This window comes from Hippopotamus amphibius, chromosome 12 (genome assembly GCF_030028045.1).
Source record: "Hippopotamus amphibius kiboko isolate mHipAmp2 chromosome 12, mHipAmp2.hap2, whole genome shotgun sequence".
NCBI lineage: Eukaryota > Metazoa > Chordata > Mammalia > Artiodactyla > Hippopotamidae > Hippopotamus > Hippopotamus amphibius.
This window is the reverse complement of record NC_080197.1, coordinates 56,691,784-56,711,420: the sequence shown is the minus strand read 5'-3', so window position 1 is coordinate 56,711,420 and position 19,637 is coordinate 56,691,784. Positions and strand designations below refer to the sequence as shown.

The following is a 19,637-nucleotide window of genomic DNA, read 5'->3' as shown; positions in this document are numbered from 1 at the left end:
TGGAATTTTGTTTGGAATTGCTTTGAAACTATAGATCTAGTTGGGAAGAACTGACATCTTGACAAAATTGAGTCTTTTCATCTGTGAACATGAAATATGTCTTCATTTATTTAGTTCTTTGTTGATGTCTTTCACCAGAGTTTTGTAGTTTTCTTCATATATGTCTTGTACGTATACTGTTAATTCTACCTAAGTATTTCATTTTGGGGGATGCTAATGTAAGTGGCAATGAATTAGTAATTTCAAATTTCACTTGTTCATTGCTGGTATATAGGAAAGCAATTGACTTTTGTATATTAACCTTTAATTTTTCAATCTTGCTATAATTGCTTATTAGTTCCAGGGGTTTCTTGGTTGATTCATTCATATTTTCTACATAGACAATCATGTCATTTGCAAATAAAGACAGTTTTATTTCTTTATTCCCAATCTGTATACCTTTTATTTTATTTTATTTTATTTTCTTATTTCATTAGTTGGGAATTTCATCATGATGTTGAAAAGCAGTGATGGGGGGGGGGACATCCTTGCCCTGTTTCTGATCTTAGCAGAAAAGCTTTGTCTCTCACCATTTAGTATGATGATATCTGGGGAAGTGTGGTGAAGCATGGATTTCAAGGGAATAAGACTGAAGACAGGGAGATCACTTGAGAATTTGTTCAGAAAATTGGAGAAGTACCTGAATTGGCTATAAGTATTAGGAGAAAAAAGTCAGAATGGAGAAGACATAGCTGAAATCATTTAGAACATTAAGTGATTAGGATATGATGAACATGGACAATAAAGGCAAAAACAGTTTAGGGAGGATCTCAGTTTTCTAGCCAGGGTGAGTAGGTAGCACCCTCAAGCAAGAGAAAGAATATAGAAGAAAGAGCAGGTTGAGGGATAGAAAATGATGCATGCTCTTTGGGGTATTTTGATATGTTGAGTCTGAGCTGTCTTGGGACAACCAGAAGAAAATGTCCACCAGGCAGTAAGATATATGAATGCAAGGGTTGAAGAATTAGTCTGAAATGAGTATATAGATTCCAATGTTACTACTTAGTCTGTCATTAATTTTGAATTGTGTAAAAATGTAATAAGAAAAATGAAAGTCATTTCAGGAATCTTTTGGGATCTAATTTTTATATAGGAGATTAAAAATGGGATGGGCTAAAAACAAAAAAGCCTTCTCATTTATTTAGGAAATATTTATTTATTGAATATTTCTTATGTGAAATACACTGTTTTAGATGTATATGCGAAAATGAAACAATCCAAGTCTTCAAGGAGTTCACAATATATTGGGCAAAAGCTATAAGCAAATTATCACAATATAGCTTGAGAATGACTAAGACAATGGCATAAATAATATATGATCAGGGCTCAGAGACTGGGCAAATAATATAGCCTGGAAATTTCAGAGGAGATTTCCAAAAGGAAGAGTATGCCTGGAAGTGGAAACAGCATGTTCAAATGCACAAAGATGAGAATGTTTCAGCCAATGGAGAAAATTGCAAGTGTGTTAATGTTCTAGATATAGGGATATACCACCAAATTGCCCTTCAAGGAGGACTTCCTACTCAGCTGCAGGAAAAACAGCCTGTATAGGCATTCTATGGCTGGCAGCTCTTTAGGATCTGCTCAGGTACAGAGAGTTGGCTTTCCAAAAGTCACGCCCTTCCCCAGGCAATCTGCATCTGGTGACTGAGAGAAGTGGTAATATAAAGATATGGTCATTTTGACCTGATGCAGGACTCTGAAAGGCATATTTGTTCCAGAGCTTTTGAAAGATGGGTTGGCTGAAGCTCTGTTGTGTCTGCATCACAGTTTAACTTCTCCCTCTGCCCGATCCGGCTTTCTTTTCCCTCCCTATTGAGGGTTTTATCCCTTATATACATCCTGCACCCAAAATTCTGTTTCAGCTTCTGCTTCCTGAGAACATAACCTGTGCATTCGGTTCAAAGGAATGGTCCAAGAGAGTAAGTTCTAAGATAGGATGAAGGATGAAAACTTTATCATTTGTGGCACATGGAACACAACCCCTGGCATACATACAGTTGCTAAAATTTTCACTGATGGCAAATTGGCCAAATGAGTCAGATATTTGAGATGTACAAAAAGTATAGTAGCTATAAAGAGCAGGGGATTGTCTGGCTATTGCTAAGCAGCACTGATGCTTCACGGAAAGATAATGAACAATTGAGAGTGAATAACAGGAAATTAAAAGTCATGTGGGAAGTTGAGGGGGCCTCTTTGGTTGCATACAAAGATGGTCTCACTTCCTGCAAGGGGAGACTAGAAAAAGCAGAGGACCAAGACAGAGACTTTATGGTCAGAGTGGCTGAATTTTAAAGATGATTAAATGCCAGCCAAGACAGATGGTCCATGATATGCAAAGGTGAAATGATAGGATTGCCATGGCAAAAGGTTGGGTAAGGGAGTAAAAGCTCAGGAAAACAGGCATGCTTGAATACATACACACACACACACATACACACAAGTATGGCTGGCAAGACTGTGAGATGAATATGTTCCACAGGAAGGCCCAGAGGACTCACAGTTTACCAAGGCCACACGGATGTACTGGTGAGAGGAGAACCAGCATCACTAAACAGTAGATTGGTGGTGCTCCTCTCTAGGCCAGAAATTATAGTAGGAGAGGCCATTATAGACCTTGTCTCATTGACGGCAAAGGAGATGATACGACCCTGAAACACTAGAGGCTAGGTGGAGGCACTTAACTGCCAGAAGCCAGGGGTTTTCAATTATTGTAATGACTGACAAGGTCAGAATGGCAGGCAAAACTCACAGAGCTAAAAATGTTAAGAGAATGCGACAGCCCTATGGGCAGAATAGACGGACAGCGACCATGGAATCACTCAGCAGCTACCAGCAGGAGAATGCAAGAATGGATAACGGGGAGGCTGAGAGTGGCCACCATGATAAAAGTGTCATGATCCTTTGCCCAAATTATGGATCTGAGCCAATTTTCAGACCCAGAACCCATTCACTGCAGTGGGAGGTCCTCACAGGGATGGACCCTGTCATGATCATGGCAAGTATAGGGTTATGATTCCCAGAGTCCTTCTCAAAAGGGACCGAAGGCCACTAACATTTTAAAAACAGTTGGGCGGTGAGCCTTACTCGACACTGAAACCAGGAAACCTAACATATCATCAGGACCCTCCAGTAAGAGTGGGACCATATGATGGCAGTTAAAAAATGGAGTTCTGCCCAAGGTTTAGTTTACAATGGGTCCACTGGTTGCAACAGAAACTATATAGTCTGCAAAGCCTAATTATTATCTGGCCCTTTACAGGATAAGTTTGCTGACCTCAGATCTAAAGGTGGTTGTGCCTGTGTTGTCTCCATTTGATTCACTCCTCTGGCTCCTGATAAAACTGGATGGATCATGTGAGATGACAATAGTCTCATGCTCAACCAAGCAGCATCCCTGATCACAGCTACTGTGCCAGATGTGGTAGCTTTGCTAGAGTTAACCCACTTTGTCAGAGTGAATCAATTCATCCTTAGGAACAAGATATGTAGCCATTGGTTTGATGAATGCATTCTTTTCCATCCCACTCAGATTACAGAATCAGAAACCATCCAGTGTACATTCACATGAAAAGAATATGTTTAACATGGCAGTAGAAGTAGCGAAATATCAGAGAGTGGATGTGAGAGGGAGCGACACTTGTTCCCCAGAGTATATGATCCCTTTCTTTTTTCATAGTAGAATCTCTGAGCTTCAGCAGGCCACAAAGCTACAGCTGAAGAAGACATTTCCCAGCTTCCCTTGTAGCTAGGCATGGCTAAGTGGCAAAGTTCTGGCCAGTGGGATGTGAATGGAAGTGATATGTGTACTTTCTGTGCCCGCCCTTAAAAAGAAATGGCATTCCCTTCACTTGCCTCTTTCCCTTGTTCTGCCAATTAGAATGCAGATGTGATGGTAGGAGCTGGAGCATGTTTCTTTTCCTTTCTTTTTTAAAAAATTTATTTTATTTTAGGCTGCATTGGGTCTTTGTTGCTGTGCATGGGCTTTCTCTAGTTGTGGAGAGCAGGGGCTACTCTTTGTTGTGGTGTGCAGGCTTCTCATTGCGGTGGCTTCTCTTGTGGAGTATAGGCTCGAGGTGCACAGGCTTCAGTAGTTGTGGCACATAGGCTCAGTAGTTGTGGCACACGGGCTTAGTTTCTCCGAGGCATGTGGGATCTTCCCAGACCAGGGCTTGAACCCATGTCCCCTGCCTTGGCAGGCGGATTCTAAACCACTGTGCTACCAGGGAAGCCCAAGGGAGCATGTTACTTAGACTTTGAAGGAAGTTATGTGTTAAAAATGGGAGAACCACGGCTGGGTTGGGTATCCATGGAGACTGATTACGTACTCTTATGCTTTTATGTGAGATATAAGTCATACTTTTCTTGTTTAAGCCACTATTATTTTCCAGCCTTGTTTAGAGCTGAAACTAGTGTTCTAACTAATGCAGGTGCTTATGAAAGCAATTGAGAGAAGATGGTTAGGTTTAGTGGAGGACAGATAATGAGTTTGTTCTGGAACATATAAGTTGCCTGTGGGACATCTAGGTGCATATCTAGCAGGCAGCTATAAAGTCTGTTTTGAACTCAAGAGAGAACACTGGGCTGGAGAGTTAAAACTTCCATGGGATCATAAAATGTGGATACAGAGAATGGGATTTGGGTGGGCATGTGGAGTATATTAATTCAGATTGAGAGAGAAGATTTTATACAGAAGACACCTGTGGATTCAAGAATCATTTGCATTAAGGGGATAAAGTCTGTGGTGAGAAGAAAAAATTACCCACAGAGAATGGCTAAACCTGAGCGAGAAGAGAACAAAGAATGAAAACTTGCAGAACAGCTACATTGAAGTAGAGGGTGGAGGAAAGGGACCTTTTGGACTGGATAAAGAATAAGTCTGAAAAGTCAGAGAATCAAGAGAGAATAATTTTGTTAAGGTTGATGGGGGAGTGAATTTCTGTAAAGAGACAGTGACAGACTCAAATGCTTGTATATTTTAGTGAGTGAATATAATTGGAAGATAATACATGCACACACACACGTATCTTATACATAGCAATTGTAAATTGTAAAGCATATTTATGTCACTACAGATTGTTAACAAGAAGCCTTTATGCTATTATTATAAAGTTGGGGGAAATGTTGCTTATGTAACTTAACACATGGTGATCAAGGATTCATAGCAATTTACTAGAAGAAAAAGCATACAATTATTCATACTCCTTATAACAGGACTCATATAATCTATATTTTACTCAGAAGTCTCATTATCAAATATCCCTATAAAATCCTAGATTTGGGGTATCTCATCAATCTAGTTTTACTTAAAAAATAACTTCATTATGTAAAAGCTAATTTTATTGTCAACCTCTAGGCATTATTATCTAAAGGCATTATTGGCATTTGTTAAATCATTTGGTAGAAAAAATAGGCTAATTACTACATGACGTGGGAGTTTAAGATACACATCTTAAGCAAAGATTCTGACAAATGTATGAAAATAATGTAGAAAACTTATAATATGAATAATAGTTAAGACAATGCATTAGCTGTTAGTAAACTACCCCCTCCCCCCAAAGAAGCAGTAGGAGTAGGTTTGGGGCTTTTTGCCACAAACAGATTTAGACACTGCACGTTAGATACACCCCGTGCCTTTACATCCTTATAACTATGCTTTCAAATGTAGAAATTGTCATCAAAGAAAAAATTGATTAGTGTTTTACTTGTAATTTAAACAGTATAACAAATATGCAGGCAGGGTTGGTCTTCAACAGGGATAATTTTCATTCAGATGTTTGGGTGATGTTTTTTTCTATACTAGGTTAAAGTTTGACATAATGACACAAAATTCTCTTTATCATTAGAATCATTTAATACCCAAAACTTAAAAAAATAAATTGAAGGGCATTCCACTGTTCATATGTAATACTTTGCTTTTTCTGGTCAACATAAAGGAGTGATCAAACTCTCAGGAGAATGCTGCTTGGGGTTCCACTGTGTTCTTTCAAACTCCATTTTTCAAACTTCAGAGTTTTCTCACAATGCGTTAATTCTGTGGTGCACCGAAATTTTTGAAAAAGTTTAATTCAAACAGTTTATCTTAGTTGTAGCAGCTCTTGCATGGCTTTTTACTCAGAGTACTGCTTGCTCCATCTGCAAAAGTGGTGGAGTAAGTTCTAAGGCAGCAATATGATAGTTTAATTTAGATGCAAAACCTAGGTTACTTTTGGATTTCTCAATATGCATCACACAAAGTAGTGTTCAGCAACCAGAGACATAACATTTAATTAAGCACTGGGAATTTTGTGACTAATTTAGGAGTTAGAATTAAACCAGAATATAAAAAATATTTCAGCATTTTTAATGTCTTTAGAAAGTTTAATTCCATAGATACAAGTCAATTTTTTTTTAATGAGGACTAAACAGAGTGGACACGTGCTTTCTATGTTAACCGACCATATTTCTGTGTTATTATTTGGATATCATAGTTAAAGGCAACTCATCATGTAAATTAGTTTTTATTAATTTATTGTAATAATTACATGAATAAAATGATGGCTTCTCTTGTTTCTTTTTCTGCCTTGGGCCTTCTTTGGTGTATTAGGCCCTAAGGCAACAATAGAAGCAATTCATATTTTCAAACATTAGGGAGTGATTCTTGCACAGTTATAAATTAAGCTAAACTGTGCAAACCCACATGGTGACCTAATGGCAATTTACAAAAGTGTGAAGTTAGGGATCACATATCTCCTACAGAATGAAGTTTTTATAAATGGGTTACATCCTGTACAGAATTCAAAGGAGACTTGATTGAAGGAAGGGCCAGAAAGGTGCTTACTTAAAGCTTTCACAGTTTATTATTTACATCCTTCATACATAATGTTACAAATCAATATTTGAAATAGTTTCCTATTGGTTTAATGTGAAAGCTGAGTATCATATGAACGTGAAAGAACTGCTCTCAGGGACAGTGGCTCATTTTCAATCTCACTCAGGCATGAGCATGTTCAAAGGAAAGAAGGAAAGTAAGGTTCTTTTCCATTTTAAGAAAAGGACAATTTAATTTCTGACATTTAAAACGAAGACAGAAAGACAGAATCTTTCTACCAGTTAAAACACTTGTGATTGAAAGTAACAGAAAACCCAATTTAAAATGGATTAAATAATAAGTGGAAATCGCTTACGTAAGTGAAAAGTTCCATGGAGGGGAAGGAAGCTTTAGAACTGATTTGATCAAAGCTTTGGCTCCATTTCTCTGATTTAAATCAGGTTTGTTCTACAATCTGTATCTGCTTTTGCCCTCAGACGGGTCTCCTTCATCGTCACAAGACGACTGTTAAAAGCAGAAGGAATTGTATGCATCTTCACTTATCTCCTCAGAAAGACAGTTCCTTGCAACAATCACTGAGGAATTGTCTTGAGCTTTGTGCTTGTTGGATGACCCCTGAAACAATTCATATAGTTAGGGCGATGCAATGATTGATTTATGACTCGGTGTCCCCCTAACCCCCCTGAATAAACTGAGGCAAGGGGCTTGGGAGTAATTTCTGGCTTCTACCAATCAGGACTAACCTTGGAAAAAGTTAGGGTCAATCTCATCCAATATACCTGAATGCTGCACAGTGGGGAAAGAGTGAAATGTATGTTTGGATAATAACTACCATGTCCACTATAGTATACCCTTTTGCTGCCCAATCACTTTAATTAGCAAATATCTTTTGTCTGTCTCTCTAAAGTATGTTAGCTTCACCTGGAGTTCCTAATGGTCTAGCCATCAATGACGAGTTACCTAGTCCCAATGAATGCAAAATGCAATGGAAGAGAAAGGCTGAAGTAATTGCAATAGAAACTCCCAATTAAAAAGAGGATATCTGGAAACATTACACAGTGGTCACTGATTTTTGTCAGATTTTGTAAGACAAGAACAGTGAGGATTCCTGGCTGGCTGTGGTGTGTGTACTTTAAGCAGGTACAACTTTGCTCTCTGTGTCCTTTACGACTCCATCTGAGAGGGTCACTGGGGAAGATGCTCTTTTCAGGAGGCTGCACTATTTTGGCAGCTTATTCCCTATTAGATGGAGTACAGACGTCTGAGGATCATCCTAAGAGTAAATAGTCACAGGCTATTATCAGTCAGGCTTGGAGGTTATTTAACAATATGTTTTCCCTTTAACATTAGGTTTTCGAACTATTTGCCTCTCGTTATTTCTGTAGGCAAGTAACCATGGCCAGAAATGAATAGTTCAAATTTTTAAATTTGGGAATTTCTAGTTCCTAGTAGATCTTCAGGCTTTACCAGTCTGAATTTAGTTTAATGGCCTATCCTGAGATCTCAGTTTAATGGTACCTGCATTGGGAATATTCCAAAGATGGATGGGGGAGAGAAAGGAAAGGCACCATTACTTTATTCCTTGTCTCCATAATAAGCATCACGTCTCCAGTCATCTCTGCAATGAGTGTGATTCTTCCTTTAGTTAAGTACAAATTAAACTGTTCCATTTTTTGTATGCTTAAGATTATTAGGATTTCAGACATTTAAATTTGAGATCTGAAGGCTGTTGTTCCTAAAAGCGTCGACTACAGAGCTACTTATAATCTTGGTAATGTAAGGGAGGGAATGTCTCTGAAATATTTTAACCAGCCTACATACCATGAAACCAACTGGGTCATCAATGAGAGTCAATTTATAACATCCATCATGCTCATCAACAAACCCTTAATTTCACCCATGGAAACCCACTTATAGCATTCATTTTATTGATTAGCAAAGTCTCAAGTGTTAATGGAAGACAGTGATAGCTGAAGCACTTATCCTTGCTATGACTGGAATGCAGCCTTTCTGATTAAACACCAGCTGAATACTTCTAAAGTGTGAACTCTAGATTACGGCAACTGACGATCATTAGAAGATAAAGTAACTTAACTAACATACATGCACACATATCACATTACCTACACTAAAGTATTTTGAGGTAAAGTATAACAAGCAAATTCAAACTGACAACATTCAATACAATTCAACATTCATTATTCAACACTGAGGATCAGTAGCAGAAAAATCAAACTATGCTGACTTAATTTGAAGGCTCACATAAATGAACAATGAATACAGGAAAAGGCAGGGGTCAGAACAGTACTTATTTAAACCTTTCACAGTTTTTCCCTTACATCCTTTCACCTACTTAATGCTACAGATCCTTACTTATTTGATCAGGTCCATGTCTCTTTCATTTTCTTGGTCACAAGATGATTGCCTTCCGCAACAAGGACAACATGCTTTCTCATTCAAATCAAGGGGGGAAAGGGTGTCACATCACACAATTTTGGAGCAAAAGTCCTATAATTGGTACTCATTCCCAAACCATTTCTTATGGCCAGGGGAACACCATAGGTCAGGATTAGATGATTCCAATTGGATTAATTTTGGGATAAGGGGGAGGTTAGTTCCACTTAAACTTCTCAGGTGTGCACTGCACAATGTGGGGAGAGTGAAATAAAGGCCAGGAAGGCAAGTGCCTACTACAATCATTTTCAAAGCATATAAATATATAACAACTATTATTTTCTTTGTTGGAGTAAAAAAAAATAACTGGCTCTAAGCATATGTAATGAAGACTCTAACTCTATTTTTGATATTTGACTGTTGACAACTTTCAAGCCTCACCCATTCCCTCTTGCCCCTCATTTGGGCAGGCTGATATGAAAGCCTGTGTGCTCCCTTCTCTGGTGCCAGAGGGAAATTCAAGCCACACAAGCCTTGGCCCCAGCGTGGGAGTTTTCCCCCTAGTGCCACATCCTCACCACCATAAAATGCCCAAGGCCAGCCTCTCATTGCGTGCCTTCCTCCAACCCTTCTATAAAGCCATTATGGACTTGCTTGGGAAGCATGCCCTGCTCTTTCTAGAAAGTCTCATTATGTGAGCAATAAACTTTCTTATACCCCTTGGTATATGCGTGGTTGAAATCTGAACCAAATTTTAGGTGGGTGTCCATCTCACTTCTGTGGGTGACTGCAACAGCATATAAACAACAACTTCTTATTAGCAAGTATAGCATCTTCTTCCTGAATCCCCTACTTCTTTGAACAGCACCAGAAACTTGGGATACATCTTTAGTTCTTAATTTTTTTTGCTGCCCACATGCCTTTCAAGTCCTCTCTGGCAACTTCATGGTTACTACCTCAACTCAGACTTTCATGATTTCTCATTCCAGTTATTTCATCAATCTCATAACTGGTTTCTCTATTTTTCCAGTCTTGGCCATCTCTTCTCTGTCTAATAATCCATCCTCCATATTGCTCCTGAACTAATTCTCCCTGAACCTTGCCTAAATAATCCATTAGTTTTCTATTACCTGCAGGATAGATTTCAAACTCCTTAGCGGTTTACAAAACTCTCCATTCATCTTGTCCTATCTACCTTCTCCCATTTCTCCTGCCACATTTCCACACATCATCACCTTTGCTTCACCATACCTACCCACACACTATACAATACTTACCTCAACAGTTCATAGGTAAGGAAATACATATAAAGGTACATGTTCCTTGATCTGGAACACACATTCATCTCTTCCAAGCTTGGCCAATTCCTACTGATTCTTCAAAACTCATCTTGAGCTTTATGTTTTATAAGAAATACTTCTGGTTTAGTGCAGGGTGAATGAGGTGTTCCTCCTCCACATTTCAACAATAACCTTAATTTCAGTGCTTATTCTCACTCTGTTTGAGTCTCCATACCTTTCACCAAATTTGATCTTCTTGAGGGCAGGAACCACGTTTCTCATTTCAGAAGGTGACAATCTATTAGCACGGTGGGTCTGCAGACACATACATAACAAAAGTAACTAACATTAAAAAAAGATGGCCTATGGAAAGTACCCTGACAAGGAGTGGAGCCATAAGTTCTAGAGGAGACAAGAAGACTCGTATTCAATACATTGCAAATGGGAATGAAAAAAGTGGTACAGCTACTTTGGAAAACAGTCTGACAATTCCTCAAAAGGTTAAACATAGAGTTATCATACGACCCACTTGGGTAAATACCCAAGAGAAATGAAAACACATGCTGACACAGAAACTTGTATATGAGTGTTCACAGAAGCACTGTTTATAATCGCCCAAAAGTAGGAACCCTAATATCTGCAAACTGAAGAATGGATAAACAAACTTTGTGAACGTGGTATGAAGTAAAAGAAGCCAGTCACAAAAGACTATATAGTGCACAATTCCTTTCATATGAAATGTCCAGAAGAGGGACATCTATAGAGACAGAAAGTGGATTGGTGCTTGTCTAGGGCTGGGAGGAGCAGGGAACAGGAAGAATGGGGAGTGACTGACAAAGGATATGAGGCTTCTTTTTGATGATGAGAATGTTCTAAAGTTGATTGTGGTGATGGTTGCACGACTTTGTGAATCTAACAACAACCACTGAACTGTACTTAATAAAAGGAGAAAAGACTTCATGGAGGTGGAAAGATTTGGGTTCACAGACAAATGATGTGAAAAGCAGAGGCAGTGTGCTGTAGGGAGTCAACGAATCCTTTTGTTGGGCAGACCTGACTTTGAATCTTGCTCTGCCACTTGGTCAAGTTACCCTCCCTAAGTCTGTATCCTTATCTAAAAAGTGAATATATTAATATACTTATTCCGGAGGGTTAGCGAGATGATAAATTAGATAACACATTTAAAATATTTAGCCCAATTCCAGGCATACAGCAAATGCTCAATAAATATTAGTTTTTATAAACCTGTTTAATATTGAATATTGGATTAAGTGGCACAAAGGGAGCATGCAGCTATATCGAGGAAAACTCTCAGAAACTCACCTGAAGTTTCTAGCAGAAAGAGATATGAGACACAAAATGATACAAAGGTAATTGTATGTATTCAGTTTAAGAAACACATTAAATTCTTTCTTCTAATCACTAGACACTGTGCTATATTGCAGGATATACAAAGATAAAGGAGAAGTAGACTAAAAGACATACAAATGAGAAGTGGTCCTTGACTCGGTGGTCTAATAGATAGGTAAACAAATATGTGTAAGAAAGCGTCACATTTGCTATACTAGAAATCCGTTTGCTATGCACACAAAGATGGTGGACAGGAAAAAAGGGTGTAGAAGAGGTGTCATTTATGCTCAATATTGAAACTGTTCATTAACCACTTGAGCCTGCATTTACTGGAGAACTGATTGTTAGGATTCCTCGCTGACATTTTCCACCTCCAGTACAGAGCAGAGATGATCAGAGGCTTGAGTCACCTTTGTTCAACGGAAATATGATAAAAATAATGTCCAAAATGTTAGAGTTCAAAACATTAAAGAATGCTTGTTATACAATGAACATGAATATTCCAGAGGCTTATGATCAAATTCCCAGGATTACTTGTCTGTCTTTCTTACTAGACTCAACTCCTTGAAAGCAAAGATCTTGAGTGTATCTTGTCCACTCTTGGATAGTCCCAACTTGGCCCAGTAGGGACAATAAAAAATTGTTAAATAAATGTTCCCCAAATCCCTTTCATGCCAAAACGGAAGAATCTTTAACAGACGGCAGGTGATTGACTTTCTCTTTAACAGCTACTGACAGTCTGAAACGGACCAAAAAACCCCCAAAATCAAAACCTATATAACTATGCTTGCTTTCAAATAAAACTGTCAGTTTTGTGATTCTCTTTTTTTCTTCAGGAGAAACTATTTGACTTAAGGTTTGGAAAAAAGGTGGTGGATTGGCAGCTGAAAATAGACTCTCTCTGAAACAGAGATGGCATGTACAAATTGCTGTGATCTAGTGATGAAGACAGGAACAAACAGTTCTAGAGCAGAGCTCTTTGGCTGAAGTCATACAGCAGTGGTCTGGAGAGGCTCTGGGCTTGGGTGCATCCTGGTGCTTTGAGGTTCCCATATGTCAAGAGGCAATGGAGCTGTTGTCTAGTCCACTGTTTCTTGAGCAGTTCTTAACTGAGTTCTTAACTCAGTTCTTAGTATTCAGGAACTCCTGCTGGGAGGTGATGAAGCGGGCCGGCTCTTCTCAGGAATGATTCTGCAAGTTCCGGATGGGAGTGCCAATTTGGGGATGGTCTGATCTGCATGGATTAAGCATAGAAACAGGGCCTGTCATTCAAGGGGGACGAGAAGCTGTAGCCAACAGGAGGTACCTCCTGAGTCAACCTCTTCTACAGGGCAGCGCTCTGAAGACCACTCGAACCAGGGATGCGGACTTCTGAAGATGCGCGGCCCTGGTCTGGGCCTGGGCCTGGGCACACGTGACGTGCGTGTGGGCGTTGAGTGACAGGCGCCACGTTGGGCGGGCCTTGGCGGAAATCAACTTCCGGGGGCAGAGGTGCTGGAAGCCGGGTGGTGCGTGGGCTCCCCCAACTCGTGTGCCGGGGCTGCGGTCTCCCCGGGTCTCGGCCGCGCCCGGGTGCGCGCGAGCGGGCCTGTGTGCCGGGGGTGGCTCACCTGGCGGCGCGGGGGAGCAGCGGCGGCGGCGGCGGCGGCGGCGAGAGCCGGGGCGCAGGTAAACGGACGCTCGCCTTCCGGGCCTGGGTCTGGGGCCGGGGCCGCGCGGGGCCGACGGCGCGTCCGGAGGCGGCCTGGGCGCGGGCGGGGAGCGCGGCCGGGCTTCCGCCGCCGGCCCGCCGCGTCCTGACCCCGGGACGTCGCCGGGCCGGGGAGTCCGGGGGCGTGACCCGCCGCGGGCGGGCGCGGAGCGTCGCTCCCCCGGCGGGCCGTGCCGACCCGCGCTGGCCCTCGCCGGCAGGTTTCGGCGCCTGCACGTTCCAGAATCGCACGTTTGCGAGAGTCTACGCACAAGTACACGTGATTATGGTGTCACAGAGGCTCCCTCTGAATAGTGAATTTGATCCTTGTCGAGTTTTCGCCGATCGCCCTTGGTTTATGTTTTTACTCCTACTTGGCCAAGTACACCAGGGTAAAAGCTCTACAACGGCCTGCAGCCACATTTTCTTGTTGTCATTTTGGGCCACAGGTTGCAATGAAAGTGGCTTTTCGGGGTGAAGGCAGTAGCCAGTAACTTTCCAAGTGGTGAGGCATCCTTCATCCCCTGAGTGCGCCCCCTCTTCTCTCAATAAAGATGCTTCTTCGATCTGCCCTTGTTGCGTACTGCGGAGCAAAGCTTTGGACATGAAACCGAGTTTTGGTTTCACCTGAAGGAGTGGGAACTCTAGTAAAAGCAGCGCTGAGTGGTTTCCTTTTTTCTCTCTTCCCTCCTTCCCTCCTTCCCTCCCTTCCTTCCTTCCTTTTTGATGATGTTGCTGCTGGTACTCTCACTTGCTTCCCTGGTGAGAGTTGAGGCAGAGCCTGATTTCCTGGAGGGTGAAGTTCTGGCGGCAGCTGTAGGTGATTCAGCAGCCCCTTAAGAATTCCGACTCTTTTCCTTCCCTCGTCTTATGAACAGTATAGATACTGAGGCCCACCTTACTCTCCAGACATTTATTTGGACGGTAGTTGAATGATGGCTTTTGGACGCAGTTTGGATGTTGAATGGTACTAGTGATTGGGTGGGCTGACGTTTTATTTTGTCGCTGGGGTGGGCTGACATTTCACCCCACAATTTAAGACAACATACCCAGAATAGTTAAGTGGGGTGACAGGGACTGGCAATAAATTCGCGTTGTCTTCCTTTGGAGAGCTGTACACTTCATCTCATTTGCTTTCTGCTACAATTTCTGTGATTAGCTGTACTGTACCTGTAAGGTTAAAGGAGCGGGAGGATGCCAAGGAGTGTGCACCTGTACGGTGCTGGCTAGCCAGAAAAGTGTGTGATAGATACTTTGCCTTGGATACAAAGTTTGGTATCCTCCAGGCCAGCTAGCAAGTTGTTCTGTGGGCTGGGAAATCTTATTATGAACTGGTTTCCTAGCAACAGTACAAGCCAAATGGAATAAGCATAAAGAAAACAAAGTGATGAAAGTTGCAGTTTACCTCTTAACTTTTATTAAGTGGAGAAATGTATCTTTTTGTTGGAGTGATCAGCTCAGAACTTCTGAGAGCTTTCTGTTTATTTTAATCATCTTAATACCAGACAAAAAGAAACTGCAGAAAGTCATTACAGGGAGCATTTTTTTTTTTTGGTGGCAGTAAAAAAAAAAAAAAAAAAGATAGTTACCAAGTAGCTGGTCTGGTCTGAAGCTTCAATGGACAGATAGGAATTTGCCTGGTTAGAGGCATTTTATCTTGTACCCCTAGTTATAGATGTAAGATTCGTAAAGTATATAAGATTGTTATGAATAAAGGAAACTATTTGAAGGTTTATTATTTTACTCTTCATAGCAGAAATTGGGGTGGAAGTGCATTAGGGTGGTTGAAACTGTTTTTATTATTAAATTGGAAAGAGCATGTCTAAATTTTAGCTGGTAATCACTGTGCCTCCTTTATCAACCTCTTACTTGTGACTTTTGGTCTTTCTTGAAACTCATCAAATTTTGTTATTTTCTGTCTAAATAATAAAAACAAAACAGGCAACTCTCATTAGAGTAGCTTTATATCAAGGTGTTTCTTATTTACTAATGGTAAGTCAGTTTTTTGATTTCCAGTATTTCTGAGGATTTTGTTTCCTCACTGTTTCCCACACCTCAGTACCCATTTAGCTGGGTTTAGCTCATTTAATTTGATGCATATTTTTTGAAAGGACATGTCCTGTGTATTTTAAAATGTGGGTTTATTGAGTACAAGTAAAACAGTTTGTTTTAGTATCTTGTTCTTTAAATTGTGACAAATGCATAATAGTCATGTATCCATCACCACAATCCAGACAAAGAACATTTCTGTCATTCCAAAAAGTTCCCTCATGCTCCTTGGTAGTTAGTTTCCTCCCCTCAACAGTAGATCTGGCAACTGATCTGTTCCCTGTCCCTGTAATGGACTCCTACAGTGTATAAAATTTGTTTTCTGGTTTCTTTCACTTTTGTGATTCGTCCATTTTGGTGCGTGTATCAGTGCTTTGTTCTTTTTTTATTGCCCAGTACTGTTTCATTGTGTGGCTGTATCACAACTTGTTTATCTGTTCACCAGTTGAAGACATTTAGGTTGTTTACAGTTTTTGGCATTTAGGAATGATGCTGCTATAAACATTCATGTACGGTTCTTTGTACATTCACCTACAGGTCTCTGTGTAGACATATGCTCTCATTTCTTCTGGTTAAATATCTAAGAGTAGCATCCTTTGATCATGTGGCAAATGTTTGTTTAACTGATAAGAAATTACCAAACTGTTTTCCAAGGTAGCTGTTTTATTTTACTTCCTTACCAGCAATGTTTGATGGTTCCATTTGCTCCGCATCTTGGTTAGCACTTGTCATTTTACTTTTAATTTTTTAACTATTCTGTAGTGCTATCTCAGTGATGTTTAAATTTGAATTTTCCTGTCGACTGATATGTTGAGCATCTTTTCATGTGCTCATTTGTTATCATTTGCTATCTGTTTATCTTCTTTGGAGAAGTATCTGTTCAGATCTTTGGTCTGTTTTCTTAGTGAGTTGTAAGAGTTTTATATAGTCTTGTTACAATTATTTTATCATATATATGTTCACAAATATTTTCTTTCAGTCTGTGATTTGTCTTTTTATTTTCTTAACAGTATCTTTGAAAGAGCTGAAGTTGTATGTTTTGAAAAGTCCAGTTTATCATTTTTTTCTTTTATGATTTGTGCTTTTGCCTCTTGTCTAGAAAATTTTGACTAACCCAAAGATACAAAGATATTTTTTTAATATCTTTTCTTCTAGAAGTTTTATATTATAGTTTTAGATTTTACCTTTAGGCCTGTGATCTGTTTTGATCAATTTTTTTATTCATCTTTGTATGTGGTACAAGATATGGGTCAAAGTTCTTTTTCTCTCTCCCTTTCTTTTTTTGTATGTGGACACCCAACTTGTCCAGCACCATTTATTGAAAAGACTATCCTTACTATCCTTTCTTCAGAAAATTTTCTTGGCACCTTTATCAAAAATCAATTGACTCTGTATGTGTAGATCTGTTCCTGGACTCTAAATTCTATTCCGTCATCCTATGTGTCTCTCCTTTGGCCAAAACTACACTGTCTTCATTAATGTATCGGTAGTGTGTCTTGAAATTAGGAAATTTCAAAATAGGTTTTTTATTTTTTTTTTAATTGTTTTGGGTATCCTAGCTCCTTTTCTTTCCATGTTTCCATGTACATTTTTTTTTTAAGCTCTTTATTGGAATATATTTGCTTTACACTCTTGTACCAGTTTTTGAGGTACACCAGAGTGAATCAACTGTATTTATACATATAGCCCCATATCCCCTTCCTCCGGTGACTCCCTCCTTCCCCCCCCCCCCCCATGTACATTTTTAGAATCAGCCTATTTCTGTAACAAAGCATCCTGGGATTTTGATTGTGGATGCATTGAAGTTATAGTTTTCCTTGGAGAAAATTGACATCTTAATGTTGTTTTCTAACCCATTAAGAAAGTCTTTGATTTTTTTCATTAATATTTTAAAGCCTTCAGCAACAAATATTGCACATATTTTGTTATATTTGTATCTAAGTGTTTCATGTTATTTGATGCTGTTGTAAATGGTAATCTTTTAAATAATTTCAATTTCCAATTATATAAATAAATAGATGCTTTATATTGACCTTGAATTCTCAACCTTCTTAATAAATTCCCTTGGCCTAGTAGCTATGGTAGACTTATTGGGACTTTCTATGTAGACAGTCTTGTCTGCTAATAGAGACAGTTTCATTTGCCTTTTATTTCATTTATTACAATTTATTGTCTCATTACACTGGCTAGGAACTTCAGTATGATGTTAAACAGAACAAGCAAGAGCTGACATCGTTGCCTTGTTTCTCATCTTAGTAGAAAAGGCATATAATCTTTTATCATTGAGTAGTTATCTATAGATTTTTTTGTAAATACAGTTTTCATCAGATTGAGGAAGTTTTCTTTAGCTTCTAGTTCACTGAGAGTTTTTTAAAAATCATAAATGAATACTGTTTTTTTTTTGATTGTGGAAATTATAGTTGATTATAGTAGAAAATTGGGAAATACAGAATCCTATAAAGAAAAGAGTTACTAACCCATTTCCATGAATATGAGATAATTCCTTCTACATGTCCCTGGCTTTTTTTGTTGTTGTTTACTTTGTAAACATTTAAAAAACAATATTTATAAATATTGTCTTATATTTTTTCCATTTTGCTAAGCATTACACTGAGTGTTACTACATCATGAATTTTTTGAGAACTTGATTTGTATGTTCTTGATTTGTAGTTAGGGATAGTTATTTTCCCCATTAGAATTAATATTAAATCTTTATGTATAATGGATAAAATTCTTTCAGTTGATTTTTTATAAAAGTGGTTATTACTCAAAGTGTATGAAATTTTTTCAGATTCTTAATATACACTGCCTCTTGGTTATATTTTATATTCCTAGAATTTGTCTTCCAGGCTATTTATTTATAATAAATTTTGGAGCAAAATGTGGCTGTCAATATCATTGACTTTTTGGGCATCACTTTAAGGTAGAATCCTAGAATTTCAGAAACTCAGTTCCTTAGCTTTTATCTAGTTTAAAGCATTTATTTTATAGGGTTAGCATGTGGAATAAGTAAATGGCTTTTCCATCCACATCATCATTCTGCTGCCGGTGATCTAGATAGAATTCCTGATGCATTTTGTGTAATGTAAAATACTCATATTTTTCTTTTGATAAGAATTGTAGACATCTTTGTGTCCGGCATCATGCAGAAACTCTTTGTGTATGCTGTTTTATTGAACTCCAAGCAGAACCTTTTGAGGTAGGTAGTATTTTCCCCGTTTCATAGATGAGGAAACTGAGTCTCAGACAAGTAAGCAAAGTTATTCAAGGTTGTGTTAACAGTGAGTGGTAGAGCTGGAGTTTGATCGAAAGTCTTCTTCAGTCCGCTTTTATTTGTAGGTTACAATACCAATATGGAGTTCACATAAACATTTTGTATTTATTCTGCTTATTCTGGATCTGTCTTCTAATTTTAATTCTTAGAATAAACTCGTAAAGCAATTTAATAAATCAACATGAGACAGTATCAGTTAATTCTGAAATATTTCCCCAATTTCTGTCCTTTTATATTGTCTGATTTTAAGTTGTTTTAGATATTTCTTGACCTGTATCCTCTTCCCTTCTCCTCAAATCCCCAGTAAGTGGTATGAAGACTGTTGTTAGCTGTTTGCCATAGAGTTTTAATTAAAGAACTAGAGATAGATTTATTGTCACTAGCAGAGAATACAATAATTTTTAAATTTTGAGATGAGAACTTTTTTTTTTTTAATTTTAATTTTTTTTATTTTATTTTTTTGGGGGTACACCAGGTTCAATCAACTGTTTTTATACATATATCCCCATATTCCCTCCCTTCCTTGACGCCCCCCCCCTCGAGTCCCCCGCACCCTCCCTGCCCCAGTCCTCTAAGGCATCTTCCATCTTCGAGTTGGACTCCCTTTGTTATACAACAACTTCCCACTGACTATTTTACAGTTGATAGTATATATATGTCTGTGCTACTCTCTCGCTTCTTCTCAGTTTCCCCTTCACCCCCCGCCCCCTCCCATACCTCGAGTTCTCCAGTCCATTCTCTGTATCTGCT

The 19,637-nt window shown here is 39.1% G+C and overlaps 1 protein-coding gene and 1 long non-coding RNA gene across 3 annotated transcripts in view; one reads left to right on the top strand and one right to left on the bottom strand.

Moving 5' to 3' along the window:
• Positions 1-6,695: 6,695 nt before the first annotated feature.
• On the bottom strand, positions 6,696-13,545 carry LOC130832629 (uncharacterized). The gene is made up of 3 exons (XR_009048336.1): positions 13,485-13,545; positions 10,522-13,108; positions 6,696-7,465 (listed from the first exon to the last, which is right to left on the bottom strand). It is a non-coding gene; the product is annotated as an uncharacterized LOC130832629 (long non-coding RNA).
• CCDC91 (coiled-coil domain containing 91) overlaps positions 13,345-19,637 on the top strand; it is a 357,965-nt gene continuing 351,672 nt past the window's right edge. For both annotated transcript variants that reach the window (XM_057701142.1, XM_057701138.1), the window contains exon 1: positions 13,345-13,542. The gene's annotated coding sequence lies outside the window, so the exon portion shown is untranslated. The remainder of the gene's footprint in view (positions 13,543-19,637) is intronic.